Raw genomic sequence first — 15,835 nt, forward strand, 5'->3', positions numbered from 1 at the left:
TGGAATCATCCCAGGGATATGGTGCTGCCTTCCACTGGCAGCTGCACTGTGACTTGCACCTCTGGCTCATGGAAATGTAAAATAGGCTTTACACTCATCTTAAATAAAACATGAGAGCTGCATGAGTAGAACAAGGGCAGTACATATCTGTGTAGTAGGTGGCAGCAAGGCAGCCCGTCCCTGTGGCCAGAGCATGCTAGGAAGGAACTAATGTGGTTCTTCATGGCTTGACCAGGGACTTTCTCGGGGACCTTTGCATTAGCAAAATGCCTTGATAAAGGTGATGTTATGCAGGTGCCAGCATAACAAGGCCAACATGCTACAGGAGTCTTTCTTCCAGGACTGAAATTATCTAGGATAGAAATTCAGTCTTAGAGGGCTTAAACTTTGAACTACATTTGATCAGTTCTTTAAAGTTTTCCTTAGGAGATTATAAAGTCCTTATTATGTATCTGAGTGCCTTACTGTTTTTAGCATACTTTTTATTTGCAACACCCTGGTGGGGCAGTAAGTGTTGTTACTATTAAGTAATTGTACAATGGAGAACTGAAGCACAGAGGAGCTATGAGCATCATTGTATTGGTGAGTAATGCTGAGGCATGCCAGAGGTGAAATGGGATCCACTGCCCTGAATTAGGTGCCTGAACATACAGGTATTAGGTGCTGAGCACAGGTACCCTCCTGATAGAGAATGGGGAAATACCATGGATAGTTGTACATTAAACCACAGCCCTCTCTGCAATTCATCCTGCTTACTTTGTGCTTCATACTACTTGGGATTAATGATTTTAAACGCTGTTTTAGAGCTGTGACCTTGCGCCATACTTTTTTACCCTGGTTATGTAGCATCCACCCTGGAGGGAATCCAAACACAGCTGCCTCCTCTCCTTGTTTGGGCCGGGTTATACACCTCCCTGTTGCTAGCACTGGAATATTGGCTGGGTTCACGCCATCCTGGTGCAGGAAAGTTTCCCCAGGTCAGTAATGTAGAGCTGGAGCTGAAGCCACATGGAAAGCTTTCATTCAGTGGTGATAATTTTGAGCTGGGAGGAGCTGGACTCTGGCAGCAAGCAGTGATGTATTTTATAATAAGTAGCTGTTGCACAAGAGCCATGGATGCTGAGCATGGCATCACATAGCTGAATCCTCAGTGTTTTGTGGATTTAGCTCCAAGTGACTGGATAAAAAGAAGAACTCTTCAGGCAGATCACCCAAATCTGATTCTTCTCTGCTGCAACAGTATTATGTGATCAGATAGTATTTTATCATGACGATGTATGCAAAGAATGGATTGTAAAAATACTTTAATAATTACACTGTACTCTTAAAATTTGATCACTTGTATCTTTACGTACAAAATCTTTTCTGTGAAATCTTTTGTTCACTGAAGAATAATAGTCTGAGGCTGCTGAATTCAGGAGAACTTAAATTTTATCCTTATCTTGTATTTTCTCTGAAAACCAAAATCTGAACAATATACTTAGGCTTTTGTTGCTGTGTTTTCAATATTCTTCCTTTCTGTCAAGTGTATCTATGGTATTGCAGTAACAAAAAAGATAGAAGGTCCTGAGCATTTTCCACTCTGCCTTTTGTGAGCTTTCCTCTACTTACTAAAAAGATTTGTAAAAAACGAAATGAGTTTACATTTGCCCATTGGGATGTGTAGGGTAATGATGCCTTTCTATTCAGCAAGGAATTTATTCTGGTATGTTTACCAGTCCTGGCTCCATGTATATGGTAATACATCTCATGGTCTTAGCCTTTTATTCCAGGCCAATCACCAGTAGCTCTGTGCCACAGTTTCTTTGCCATCCTCAATGGCCTGGGCCAGCCTGATTCACACCTCCAATTGTATGGACCCATGAGTCTCAAAGCAGCTGAGAATGATGTGGCAATGATTTGACAAGATTATTTTTGTACCTTCTCACCAGATTGTATCAGTTAATTCTAGGAACAATGACCCAGATCCCCAGATGCCCTTACTGAGAGAGCTGATATAGGGCTCTGTCTAGCAGAAACCCAAAACAAGCTGTTTGATCATAAAACTTTGTTAATGCAGATACTATTTTCAATAAAAAGGCTTTCTTTCCAGCTATCTATAAAAATCCTCTGGCAAAGAGACACCTTTGTTAACCTGTCCCCAGTGGCAACACATGTTACATTGGATAAGTGGTTCTTCACAGATTCAGAAGGCTTCTACCATTAAGCAGTGACTTCATTTAACCTACTCAACCTTCTGTCACAGAACCATATATCATCTTTAAGATTATGACACTATTTCTATCACTTAGGAATCCAGACTGTTTTAATACAATTGTGGTGATTATGACTGGCTATCAGTGATGGCTGGCCTGCCTCCTGCCCCACCATAGGTTAACATCTCTGATCACATCTCACTAATCAATGCAGCAAAGCAATGCCAGATAATTCTGCCTTTTCAGCATGTGAGTAGCCTTAGAAATGCTTTGTTGAGTCAAATCCCATGAATTCCACACTTTTCAGGCTAAAGCTTTAATCCAGACTTGGGAAACTCTCAAACTTCCCTAAGAACATCTTCGGTTATTAAAAAAAGACTGCTGCAATATGAAATACCCATTAGAAGAAGCTCTTGTGAAGGAGCAGAAGCTGCCTGTGCATCTAATTTTGTGATTTGTGTGGCAAGTGGAACACGATATTCACATTTACATGCATGCTTAAGTCTGGAAAACACCTATGTAGGAAAGTCGAGAGGTGTGAGTTTTGTACCATAAACCACATGGGAAATTTGGGATATCAGACATGAAAGGATGATGGCTAACACTTCCATTGGAGTGCAATTACTGGATGCCTTTTATATTTCATTAGCTTGTGACCTTATTAGAGGATATTACCCATTTTTTCCAGGGTTGCTTGAACTTCTACAAGAGCCTGATTGTAATGCTGAACCATCATTCCTAACAGCCACAAAAGAAGCCAACAGACCAGGCAGCAATACAGCACTCCCCACAGGTGTGTGCCAGTGAGGCATGAACAGTGTTTGATGGGAAGGTGAGACAAGCACCATGGACTGGATTTAGATTTATCCCACATACGCATTTCTTATTAGTAGTTTCCCTCACTTTTTCTCCTCCTTATATATTTAACTTCCTAAATTTAAAGGCATGGAGGAGGATTTCAACTATTTCAACATATTCAAGTGGCGAAATTTGTACATCTTCCTACCTCCCTTTTTAACAGAATGATAAAGCAGTGACCAGTCCACATACTGGAGTGTCATGCTGCTGGGACGTTTTCTACCATCACCCATTGTGCAAGATGTTGCTTTGCACACATGGCATTGTCTTGGCCTGGGAAAGGAACAACACAGGCTGCGTGAGAGCAGGGCTGGTGAAAAAGGGTGGGAGACACAGCACTGCTGGCTCTCAAATCTACAGTCTGTGTGATGAACTCAAATATACAGCTGTGATGAGCTGTAATTTGAGCTCCTCTCAATCAGTTTCAGTGTTTCTTATTTTATACTGTCAGTTAAAACCTTCAGTCAGGTGATAGCAAAGAGGATGCCAGAGAAGTCTGGAACCATGAGTGAGATCAGAGGTGACTTGGCAGTAACCATATTAAAACCAAGCAAAACTAGCAAAGAAACCAAAAAATTAGGTACCAATCTCTATGCTTGAAACGGGCAATCATTCTAGACAGCACAAGAGAGTATTCAGAAGGAGAGTTCCAGTTGTAGCTGACGCCACATTTATTCTGATGTGTTCAGAAAATGCCTAGTAGACAATGCAGGTGTATTCATTGAGGAGTGAATTTAAAAGACTTCTGTACCCTCTGTGGAGACAATGACATTGATTATAAACCAGTACTACTGAGACTTATCAGACCCCTGCAAGGGTGTTGTGATGAGTGACATTCATAACTGTCAGCAAAGCTTCACATAATGGCTGTGCAGCTCAGGAACAAAGACTTGATTTGCTGTCTGCTTTGGCACTCACTGAATTATTGCTGCTGCTGTTTATATTTGGAGAGAGGTTCGTGTACATTCTGACACCAAGAAATTCACATACACAGGTAAATGGGATCTCCTGTGTCATCACGGTCAAGTCCCTTGTGGCACAGGTGATAATTCCCGTTAAAGAGCGTACAACCCATCATCCCAGAGCCAAGCACTTGCCAAGGAGTGACTCTCCTATGGTGTCTGTCCTGCAACTCAACCTGAGGAGTCTGAGTCTCCAACAGGTACAACAGTTTAGGAGTCTAGAGGCTTAAACACAATCTGACACAGCTTGAGATACATAAACCCTTAGCTCATCAATCAAACAGGATACTTAGGCAAAGGAAAAGACCTCCAAAAAGGCACAAATTTGGGCAATTTTTAAAAATTATATTTCCTTTTTTTTCATTTATATTTGTTTCTATGTTACTACTTTCTGAAACAAACTCTGCATCTCTTCAACTTTGGCATTACTTATGGGCTGAAAATGCTTCCTCTAATGACTTCATTTTTTCTTCTCCTTTTAAACTATCTTATTCAGACACATTAACATGGTACTGAGCTTGGCTATCATAGCATGCTGTTTCTGTACCTTTTAAAAGCACATTTTCCTCTATTCCAACACTTCTGAAGTAGTATGAAGTTATTTAAGAGTTGTAGATCATATTTTAGTCAGATACTCAAGACACAATTCTGCTGGATAGCCTGAGAAACCTGTTCCAGCACAAGCCAGACAGGGAAAGTTTCAGTGGAACCACACTATTCTCTCGCATCAAGGACTAGGTAAGTTATGGAAAGTCTATAGCACAGACATGGATTTTTTTTCCCTTCAAATATAACAGTTCTTCTCAGTGTTCAAGACAGACATTTACATCTTGATTTCTCTGAATTCACTGAGGATTCCCCAGTCAGCTATCTTTTATAACTGCAATAGACCTTCTCTTCAGAGACCACATGTCTGGCACTCCAGAAAGTGCTTCTCTGCAAAGGCTTATTACAATCACACCAGAAGCTTTCATTTAGGTGAATTGGTGTTTCCCAGCCAATGCAGATGAACTGGTACAACTGAAATGGAGTCAAGTACTTCCTTCATGTTGAAGGACTTAGTGTTTCCTTCCTGGACAGATGAGATTCTTAAGTTAACTTTTAATCCATATGTAATAATCCCTGTCCACTAGTTAAGCCACCTGATCACAAAACATAACTCCAGCGAGATATCCTTAAAGAAATTTAAGAGGATCTATGTATTATTAAGTGATAAAATCACAGATTCAACCTATCACCCATGAATACTCTGAATAATACACACTTGTTTAACAAACTTGCCAAATCTAATTCATTCTCCCAGCAGACTGTAGGGTTTCTTAGGCACTTCTTGAAGTCTAATGGAAACCACAGCATGCCTGCTCCTGTAGAGGCAGCATCAGGAAGGAAATCTCTGATGTGCTTCTGAGATAGTCCCTACCTTGTGCACACATGCATTCCCCCATGTCCCAGCCTCGCTACATCAGATGGACGGAAGCACAACTTGCTCTCAATGTCTGGGCTTTCCTGTTTATCCTTCCAGGCAGGACAACCCACATAATGGCTTGTTCACAGTCCGTGACCTGGGACCTGACATATGATGGTTCATATTTCTTATTTCTTTGGACTTCTACCCAATAGGTGTTTGTCCTCTCTCCTACCTGTTACAGATATCCTTCAAAACACAGTATTGTGTAGTACATCCCAGTATGGAACACGAGGGACAGCAATATCACAATTTCACCTTTCAGCCAGAGAAGATAGCAATTATACACTACATAAATAGGAGTGCAGTGAAGCAGCTTTGTGATTACACTGTAACCTAAGCCATAGCTAATTTACTTGTAATCTGAAGTGCACTTGAAGTTAGCAATAAGGTCTGGTACAGGACGAAACACCTTCACCAGTACATATACCAATATACTTACCTTCACACTCTGTATTATTTTTCACTCATATCTATCATGAGCCAAGATATTTTCTAGGGATTAATGATAGGCAGTGAAAAGTTGATAGCCTGAAGTTCAGCAGAGAGCCATTAAACTGGCCTGGTCATTAATCCCTTGAAAATACCCTGCACCAAGGTTGCTATAAGGTGAATATGGAAAATAACCTTCCACTCATGTTGACTTTTGTCCTGGCTGTTATATCTTTGGTGGTGTATAGAAACAATACCCCAAAAGCAAGTGCCTCTTTCTCCCTTGTGTTTGGATGTGCTGGACGTTAAGAGGATGAATCCTTCCTAAGTTCACCTCTGTACACCACTGAGGACTGCCAGTAGAAGACCCTGAATAAATAGCTTGTATTCCAGTAAGTCTGGCTTAGCCACAGCCACATGGCAGCATGTGGAGGTTAATTTTAGACCAAACCTCCATTTTCTAAGATGTGTAATTCCAGCTTCTCCGAGCTGAGAAACAACACTGGCAGCCGAGTAAAAATATCCATTACCAGGGGAATATATAAAACCACCGTTCCATCAGTCATCCTGCTCACACCACTCCCTCCCAGAACCGAGGGTGGTAATGAAAGTAATTTAACATACATCTATAATTAATTTACTACATTCCTCCTGCCAGTGGCAATCATCCTACCCAGGAAAGTTCATGAAATTGATCTTAATGCATAAAAATAGAGATGGAAAAGCGTTAAAGGCAGCTCAATGTGGTTTACTTCTAAGCATGTAAGCAGTTAAGCACTGTTAAGAGAAATGTTTTGGGGCTGATTAAAGCAGGAGCCATTACCTGTGGGAAATGATGGTAAGCACACAAGCTGAGCAGGACTTTCCCCTTGACACACACAGTTTGTGAGCATTGATGAGAGCAGCAGGCGTTTGCTCCTGGAGGTGCTCTTATTTTGCATAATGCAAACAGAAGCATGAGTGTAGGTCCAAAGAACCTTTTCAAAGAGGACAAAACTGCTGGAGAGCCAGTGGTAGCACCAGGGACACAAACTGCACCAGCTCATGACTGTTACTCCAGTGCCACTCAAAGCTGTGAGCCCACATCCCCAGCATCCATTCAGAAGGATGAATCTGGCCGATGTGCCAAACATCCAGATGTGCAGATGTGTCTGGGCACTCCATGCACCATATACACACTCATCTACGCACACACTACAGACATGTGTGACAAAGAGTCATATATATACATGTTCAGGCTGTTCCTAGGACTTCCTAGTGCCTTGAAAGCATCCTTGGATTGCTTGGGTATCCCCGGTTTCTTGTCTATTTGCTATTACCATTTCACCAGCTGCGGCTTTTCTGCACATCCATGAGACACACACTCAGCTGAGCTTGTGGCTCCTACCCTCCCAGTGTCTCTATGCTCCTAGAGCTGCAGAGCAGGGCTTGGGACCATCATCCTGACAGGAACTCATACACTTATCTCTGCTCATGATCTACAACTTCCCAGAGAATCTACTTGAAAATGAAGACCATTGACTTTATGGCTTTAATGCAGGCTGGGAAACCTGGAAAAGCAGAAGCACATAGCAAAGAGCACTTCAATGCTCTTGTAGCAGCTATATAAATATGTATATAATTACATAAGAAGGATTTTAAGTGTATCTTCTGTCACTGTGACCTCCAAATGAGGGAGTTGAGTAGCCTTACATAGATGGGGTTCAGAGAAGGAAGAGCCACCACTCCTGCTGGTGTCCTTTCGAGGTGGAGCACAGCCTGTGCTGACTGCACTGCAAGGGAGGAAGGAAACCCTGCACATAAAACATAATTTCTGCTATGGAAAAGCCCTAAACATGGAAGTAGGACGATTCTTTCATTTCCCTATGCCGACCCATGCAGGAGAGCCCACTGAATGGACACGACCTCTGTAGTTGGGGCTGCTTGTTGCATGGCTGATTCCTCAGCAAGGCTCAGCCAGAGGCATTTTCTACAGGCTTCTTAGTTCAGAGCTGTTGACTGGCTTCTCCTTAATGCCAGAAAGAGCAGGATGTGTCAGGCCTGTGCTGCCAGAGAGAGAAGCATGAGTCAGCCTAAGGATCCATACAGACAGCAGCAGGTTGCTGCAGGACTTTTATTGCCCGTTGGCTGTCATGCAGCTCCTCATCACAGGGCATCAAATGCCGTCAGTGCTAACTGTTGGAGCCATAAGAGGGACAGCCAGCAGCAAAATGTATAAAACAGCTCTGAAGCCAGCAGAAAGTATTCAGGGATGTTTTGAAATGCTGGGGCATGAGCCCCAAATACCTGCTTTTCACAGTGTCCCCATGGCAGGAGCCTGGGAAAGTGTCTGCCCCACCAGAACCCTCACTGCTGCCCAAACGGCTATAGGAAAGGTGGCCACGATTGCTCTGTGTGCCCTCCTGGAAGAGCCTCCAGAAGCCCTTGTCCAATCCAATCCTAACCAGCTCATAGCATGAACATTGTGCAAGACCTTCCCCTTGTAACACTAAAGTGATATCAGAACCAAAAAAAGCCTTGTAGTAAATCTGCTCATTATAGACATGAAGTAAATTTCAGGACACAGGCATCCCATGGAAAGGGTCAGGGATGGATGGGGCTTGCCAGCTTTCTCTTGAAAAGCAAGGGCTCTTTCTCCTCGTAAGCACTTGTCACAAGTGAGACAATTGCAGGGAACAGCCCAGCTTTTGCCAAAAAGGAAAGTTTTCAGCAAGAGGCAGGAAAAAACAAGATTCCCTGGACTGAAGGCACAATCTGAGTCACATAGCTCTATCTCCAGCCAAAATATGGACATTGACTATGGCAACACAGAGATCAGTGACGGGCACAGGGCAAACCGCTATCCCTGGCCAAGAGCTCCACTACCAAGTGAGAGATACCCTAAGACATGTTAATTACTGAGATTTGCAAATGTGAGGAATATCAGAAGGATTCTATTCACCTAAGAAAGGGGATCTTGGTGGTGTAGTTGGTGGGAAGAGAATTAGACCAGTGTTGGACACTTAAAGACAAAACCAAACCCCCCCTTCCTGTAAATTCCCATACCTTTCTGGTTGGCTCCTTCCCCCTACATTACAGTTATGTGATGATGAGGCATTTCTGTCTTTCCCTGAAGTGGCTGTGGGTTTGGTGATAACATTACTAGCTGTTGTAATGCTAAAAAGCTGTCGTTGGAATAGATCATGGCACGTTAGCTGCTGTATGGGCAGAATGAAACCTGCTTGGAAGGAAAATGATGTGACAGGAAAAGCACCGTTAAATGAGCTGTGCTAGATCAGTTTGAAGTGTTTTTAGTTATACCTTCTTCAATTAAAGAAAGTTAATACTTTATCTAGAAAAAACCCAGCCTGCTTCAAAGCACAGCAACGGCTGAAATGAAGTTTGTAGGGTTTTCTCTCTAGACTTAAGCAGTTCTCATCAGCAAATGTTATTGAGCAACAATTGCTAATGCAACAGACAGATATACAGCAGTGCTATGTGTTTTATCAGCTAATAAAATAAACCCCTCAGATTAGGGAAGTGTGAGCATATGTAATGACATAAGTGATGCTCTGAATGTGTGGTTTCTGTTTCAGTAACTTGTCAGCATTATGTGGAACACAAATACATACAGTGACTGAAAAAGCAATAGTGTCATCACCATTTGTCTTGCAGCTTGATAACAAATTAGTGGGTTTAAGTGATACAGCACAACTCTGAGGGACATGTCTTGCCTGACAAATCCAATTCTATATACCACTTCAAACTACATACTGCTCATCAATTCTACCTATTTTGAAATGTGTTTTGGATTCCTGCTTTTCTCCTGGTTCCTACAAGTGGTGCCAAAACAGCATCTGATTTTCCCAGTTCCCCTTTCAGAGACTGCCTGAGAAACCAGAAGTCGTGAACCAGGCACTAATGGCCTGGTGCACGGCTGAGCAAAAGCTGCTTTGCTGCCTGGCTGACAGCATGAGTTAGGTGAGGAGCTGCATTTTTCTATTGGAAATGGAGAGCAACCACCCTTTTTCTTTCAAAGAAATAGCCTTGTTTTTCCCTTCTTCAACAGCACTGCGAATATTGTGCATGAAAGTCCATCCCTCTGTCTTCTTTCTGTTTATAACTAGGAAGAAAACTATTTCAAACAAACGAAAAACCCCTCATCTTTGCCTTTTACATCTCCTTTTCCCACCTGTCCATCAGTCATAGGAGGAACAAAGCAGAGGAATTATAAAGGAGCCAGGTATCAATAGAGAATAAAAAAGAAACAATTGCTATGAATCAGAATATAAAAACCAGAAAGATACAAGATCAATGTTTTCCTTTCCTACCCAAACAGTGTTAAGAAGCACAGTACCGCAGACAGAGCTCCTGCCATGTGCAGGAGACACATGGTAGCGCTGCTGCCGAAACAGCTTTTTCGCGAGAGAAAACACATTTTGCTCTGTTCTTAAGGGTGAAAAACCACACATCTGGGCCAGTTTCCACCCAGAAGATGCTGGCAGTGACACCCCAAAGACAGCCCTCGCTTTGGAACCGCAGAGGATGCGAGCTCGCAAGCAGCAGCATCTCGCAGCCGCTAGAGATCAGCCTTGCCCTTCTCTTGGCGCTGCACTAAACCCCTCCGGCTGCTTCGGTCCCCCGGCTTTTCACACCCGACTTTTTCTCTCCCGAATGTTCATGCTCTTTGCAGTGCATTTTCAGAGTCCCCTGCGCTTTTTCCGCCATCGCTTTTCATTTGGGTGTCATTAATTGCGGTTAATTGCAGGGGAAATCTGTGCGTTTCTCTGCAGCAGAAATGCACAGTTCCCTCTCCTTCCCCAGGCTGTTTGCTTTGTTTTAGCTGGTTTTTATATGTTGTACGCTGTTACAGCATTTTGGAACTTCTCCCCTTCCCAGCTCCTGTCTGCTGCCAGATGACTGTGTTAGAGCTATGGCTGACATTTTCCTTTCTTAGATATATGCAAACCTGGGGCTGGGGATAGCAAACAAAGGAAGAGGGTATTTTGCTCTTCTACAAGAGTACTCCCATCCCAACCTGCTGCCTGCTCTCTGAAATCGGAGGCAGTGGGCAGTGACAAAGCCAACACAGCCCTGTATGGTCCGAGCAGGGCTGATGGGCATCCATCCTCCATCCCACCCTGTGCCCACACCACTTCACTTACACACTTGGGATACTGGGGGCAATGATATCGCACTGGCAAAGCAGTGCACAAAGGTTCCTCTGGAGCTGAACTCTTCTACCTCCTGCTTAGAGGCTCCTATTCAAGCTTAATACTCCAATTAAGCTCATAGTTTCCCTGTTTCAGGTATTTCAGCACTTCTCTGATCAACTCTCATTTTGTGACTCAGAAATATATTGAATATGATGTGCTGACCTAACCAGCCGTGACAAATTGTGGTGTAGATGTGGGAGGCACACGGAATACAAAGGGAGGCAGAATGTCAGGAACTGAGCTTCAACTTCATTGGTGTTGTAGGACCTCAGTTATCATTTTGGCTCAGACAGAACTGTGTTCACCCTCAGGTTTGTCCCAGTGCTCTACCAGTGCAGGACCGTCTTCCTAAATGAAGAGCACAAGAGTTACTGTGCATGCCTGCGTGTGCATGTGTTTATGCTCATCTCTCATGACACACATATGGTTTGGAAGCATGCCTCACTATTAGAAATAGTTAATCTGGAATAAATGGTTTTAGTTAACTAGTTTCTTCAGCAAAAACATGTGGCAGCTCTCATTATGCCTTACTGCAAAAACCTACCCATGGGCTGGCTTAATCTGGTGAGTCTACTCTTACTCTTCAGCTAAAATGAACAAACTGAAAATGAAAGCTAACATGACCAATGTGACTGTGTGCTGCACAGAGAGCAGATGTGGGCTTAGTCTTCTGTTCTAAGGTAGCCAGATGTAGGGAACATGCCCACCTGAGGTCACTGCTACTCTGGAAGCCATGCTGTGCAGCTACCTGAATGGTGGATTTGAAGGCCACTCTATGCAGGTGCTGGGAACTTTCCTCCTCCTGCTTATCTCAGGGAAACAGATTCAGAAGGCACAGGAAGATGGCCAAAATTAGTGTACAGATTCTGATTCTGACACCTGTATCTACCTCAGTCTTGAAAGCTTAACATGTTGATACCCACACCTTAGACTTGTGATGAGCAGGCTCTTTGAAAAGCCAGAAGTGCCAGCACAGGTCTGCAGGGTGATGGAAACTAGACAAAAAGAAGAGCCAACCATTCTGCAGGAGGCACTAACCCAAAGTGATCCCTGCAAACTGGGACAGGAGCTAGAGAGTCAGAGACAGAGTGGGAGGAGAGCTGAGAGGAGGCAAGAGTACAAGAAGTGTTAGTCCAAAATAGCCTTCACGGATGCCCAGAGTGCTTTTTTTTCTGCTCTCACACATGCTATGTGGGCACTTGTTATTCTTATGCATTCATTTAGTGTCACCAAGCCCTTTATGACTACAGGGGACAAGAATGGGCCTGACATTACAATATCTATTCCTGCAAGTGCACTGTACAGAGGATTTTACAAGAAATATGGCAATATCTAAGAACCTAATCTTTCCCAAATAGAGAAAATAACCAGAAAACACTGGAATGAGTCCCCAGAGAGATGTCACTGTATTTAATGTGTATTTATGCAGCTATTTAGAAGCAAACAAGAAGCAGTGATTATGTATAGAATAAAATGGAACAACAAATTGAGACTGTTTTAGCTTCCGCTCTATCTGATTAGCCAGGAAGAACAACAGACTGATATGCTCTGAACAAACAAGAATACGCTAAGCCTAAATGCTCTGCTCCTTGGGGGATTCATTTTTATTTACTGCCTGAAACAAAGAGGGAGAGCAAAAGAGATTTGTTTCAGATCAGCTGGGAGGCTTGGCAGCCCAGGCCGAACCCGTCCTTCTGTGCACCTATGTGCTGCTGCAGTTAACAGGACTTTTCATGCTGCTTCTCTGCTCCTTGGCTGAGAAGTCCTCAGTTAACTGTAGCACCAACAATGGCAGTTTGCAAGTCAGCCCTGGAAATTGGTGGTAATCATGGCATGGGAAAGGACTGCAGCTCAAGGTATTCCTCTCCTAAATATATTTAACAGCAGAATATTAGGTTGAATAACTGAAGCAGATGCCTCACGGTCCTCTGGCTCTGATGTCTGCTCAGCATAGTGAGACATGAGCCAGATGCTGAAAGAATGAAAACCCATTACAGATATAGCCAGAGAGAATGGAAACCGGTGATTTACGAGGACAGGCAGCGATCTTTCCAAACCCTACTCGCAGCTATAAGGAGCAGTGAATCCCCGAGATGCCTGGCATGATCACAGCACAAGATTTAGCTGGGGAGACTTCCAGGAGCCAGGTTTTAAAGAAGAAAGCAAACTGCAGTTGTGCATGAGTATGTCCTTGCTAGATCTATAACATAACATCTCAGAAAGACCAAAGTCACCAATCATAGCTTTGTTCTCTTGACCCCTGATAGGCACACCAAAGGAATGTGCTTGTGTTGAGCAGGAGCCACTGGATTAGCTCTTTGAAGTTACATGATTTCATTCATCTACCTTTAGCACATACCATGGGACCAGAAATTGCTAATGAGCATTGTTGCTCGGTGCACCAGGTGATTATATATTACCAAGGCTCAGGTATTACATTGTAAGGGTAACATGCCTCAGATAAGTGAGAGAGTGGGTGGAATAACTAGTTTAGTGGTAAAGGTGAATGTTAGGTGGCTTTTTAATGCAGCAAATTGACTCTTACACTAACAAAGACCTCATGACCTAGGTTATAAGTAACATGACTGGAGCAGGCAATAAGACTGCAAGGAACAAGCATTTTGTGTACATGCAGCCAGGGAGCTAACCTTTAACACAACTGGAGAGATCAAGCCAAATCTTATTTCCCTTCTAGTCTTTCATAGGGCCATACTGGTGTGGGCACCCCTCAGGTTGCAATGCACTACAGCAGCCAGATGTTATATTAATTCATCTCTGCTGGCCATTGGAACCCTGCTCTGTGAGGACAGAAAGCCCGAGTACATCCCAAAAGCTGCAAAACAACTGGAATATGGCTGAATAAATGGTACATTTTGTTCTCTCTCATCAAAATAGGACACCAGGTTCTTTCCTCTATTATCCTGTCTCCTTAAATGTTTTAATAATATTCTTTCAATCTCTCAATTACATTTTATGTGGAATGAGAAACTGAGGTTTCCTCACAAAACATGTTGTGCTATAAATACCATTACAGATACACTTAGGAAATGGCTGAATAAACACACTGATGAAGAATAGGAAGAACTGTTCCTACATAGAGACAATGGTATGATTTTCAACTTATAAAGAGATCCTGTTAAGCATAAGGAAAGGTCAGCAGCATAATTCTTTGTGCCTTTTCCCAAAAAGGGATGATTCATCAGAAGAGAAAAATATGGTTTCTGCAAACATACTTTAGCAAATTTCTAAATAAAGAATGGCAATAGTTTTACAAAGCCTGGCATAGAAAAGGTCATTCATGGAGAGGACAGCCAGTAATGCAAAACCCAAGTGAAACAGAGGCGACTTAATAGAATATGTCAGAAAAGACTGTTCAGCTGTGATAATAACAAGGCTTCTGCATTTTATTGTGGTTTAGCCTATTTTCACAGGCAAGTGAGGCTCAACAAATCATTCTCCATCCATATACCTCTGTGTGTCTATGTTCTCCACAAGTAATTCTTGAATCTATGGGGCTCTCTGCACCATATTTGAAAGGGAAAAGTAGTTTCAAAGGCAAATAAGATCCTCTGGCTGTCACGAAAACAGTCACTGCTATCCCCACTGATGGGAAGGCTGCAACCATCCTCATCTGCTCATCCTCCCTCAGCCATGGAAGAGTCCACATGGGGAAAGGTGTTATCAGCATCCCAAACCCAGGAAGATGTTCAGTGGAGTCTGCCCCTCCCTGGCTACCAGAAAATCAAACTACAGAGTACAAAACCAAGAAACCAGCTTTTGCTCATCCCACTACTGAAGGAACTACTCATTCCCTCAATAGTTTCATGCTGTAAAGTACAGATATCCCTAACATAGTTCTCTTTGTCCCAGCCTCAGTGATATCTCACATTGCTCTCCCAGGTTTTGGAAGGATGAAGCCAACCATCCTATTAAAGCATCACAGTACTTTGTTCTATTCTCTGCAGGTCAGGGGAGAGTACTGGGAACATTATTTGCATGGGTAAGGAGAAGGCTGATCAAATTGAGAAGCAGCATTAGTAATCCTGATGTGAGGAAATGCCTGTGCTTATCAGGACATTATACCCTTCATTTATCTGTCATCTCTCCCCTTCTTCAGCTGACCAGTGAGGTTTTACGTTGCGCAGATTTGGCAGGCTTCATTTTGTGTATTTACTTTTTCCTTGTCATCCTTGCAAACAAATGCACATACCACACACTGACTAGTTTATCTATATAGCGCATACAGACTATCATCTCTTATGAATGCACTAAAAAGGTCAGAGTACTCAGCTTGCATTGCAAATAAGCACCAGTTATGTTCTCTGACAGCACCAGATGTCATCTGCAAAATGAACTGCATCTGTTCAGCTGTACACAAGAGCAATGCATGCAAGGATGAGACCAGACTCTTGAATGGATCCTCAGAGCCAGGGCTGTGGACTTGCATTGCAAATGCAACGAGTCCATCTGCAAAGAAAGGTTTGGCCAGACCCCCTCCCCTGCTGCCCTCCCGCACCGCATCCTCGCCCCTGGGCTGCACGGGGGGCACCCGTGTCACAGCCTAGAGCCGGGGCTGGGGACATCCCCGAAGCTGGGCAGAGGGCTCGTGTACTCCTCACTGCCTGCCCTCCAGCCCTGCCTGCTCTCCCTTGGCCAGGTTCATGCACCTCTGCTGCACAAATGTGCAGTGAGGAAAAGAACAGCCTGGACGCCATCGTAGTGTCCATG

This window comes from Melopsittacus undulatus, chromosome 9 (genome assembly GCF_012275295.1).
Source record: "Melopsittacus undulatus isolate bMelUnd1 chromosome 9, bMelUnd1.mat.Z, whole genome shotgun sequence".
NCBI lineage: Eukaryota > Metazoa > Chordata > Aves > Psittaciformes > Psittaculidae > Melopsittacus > Melopsittacus undulatus.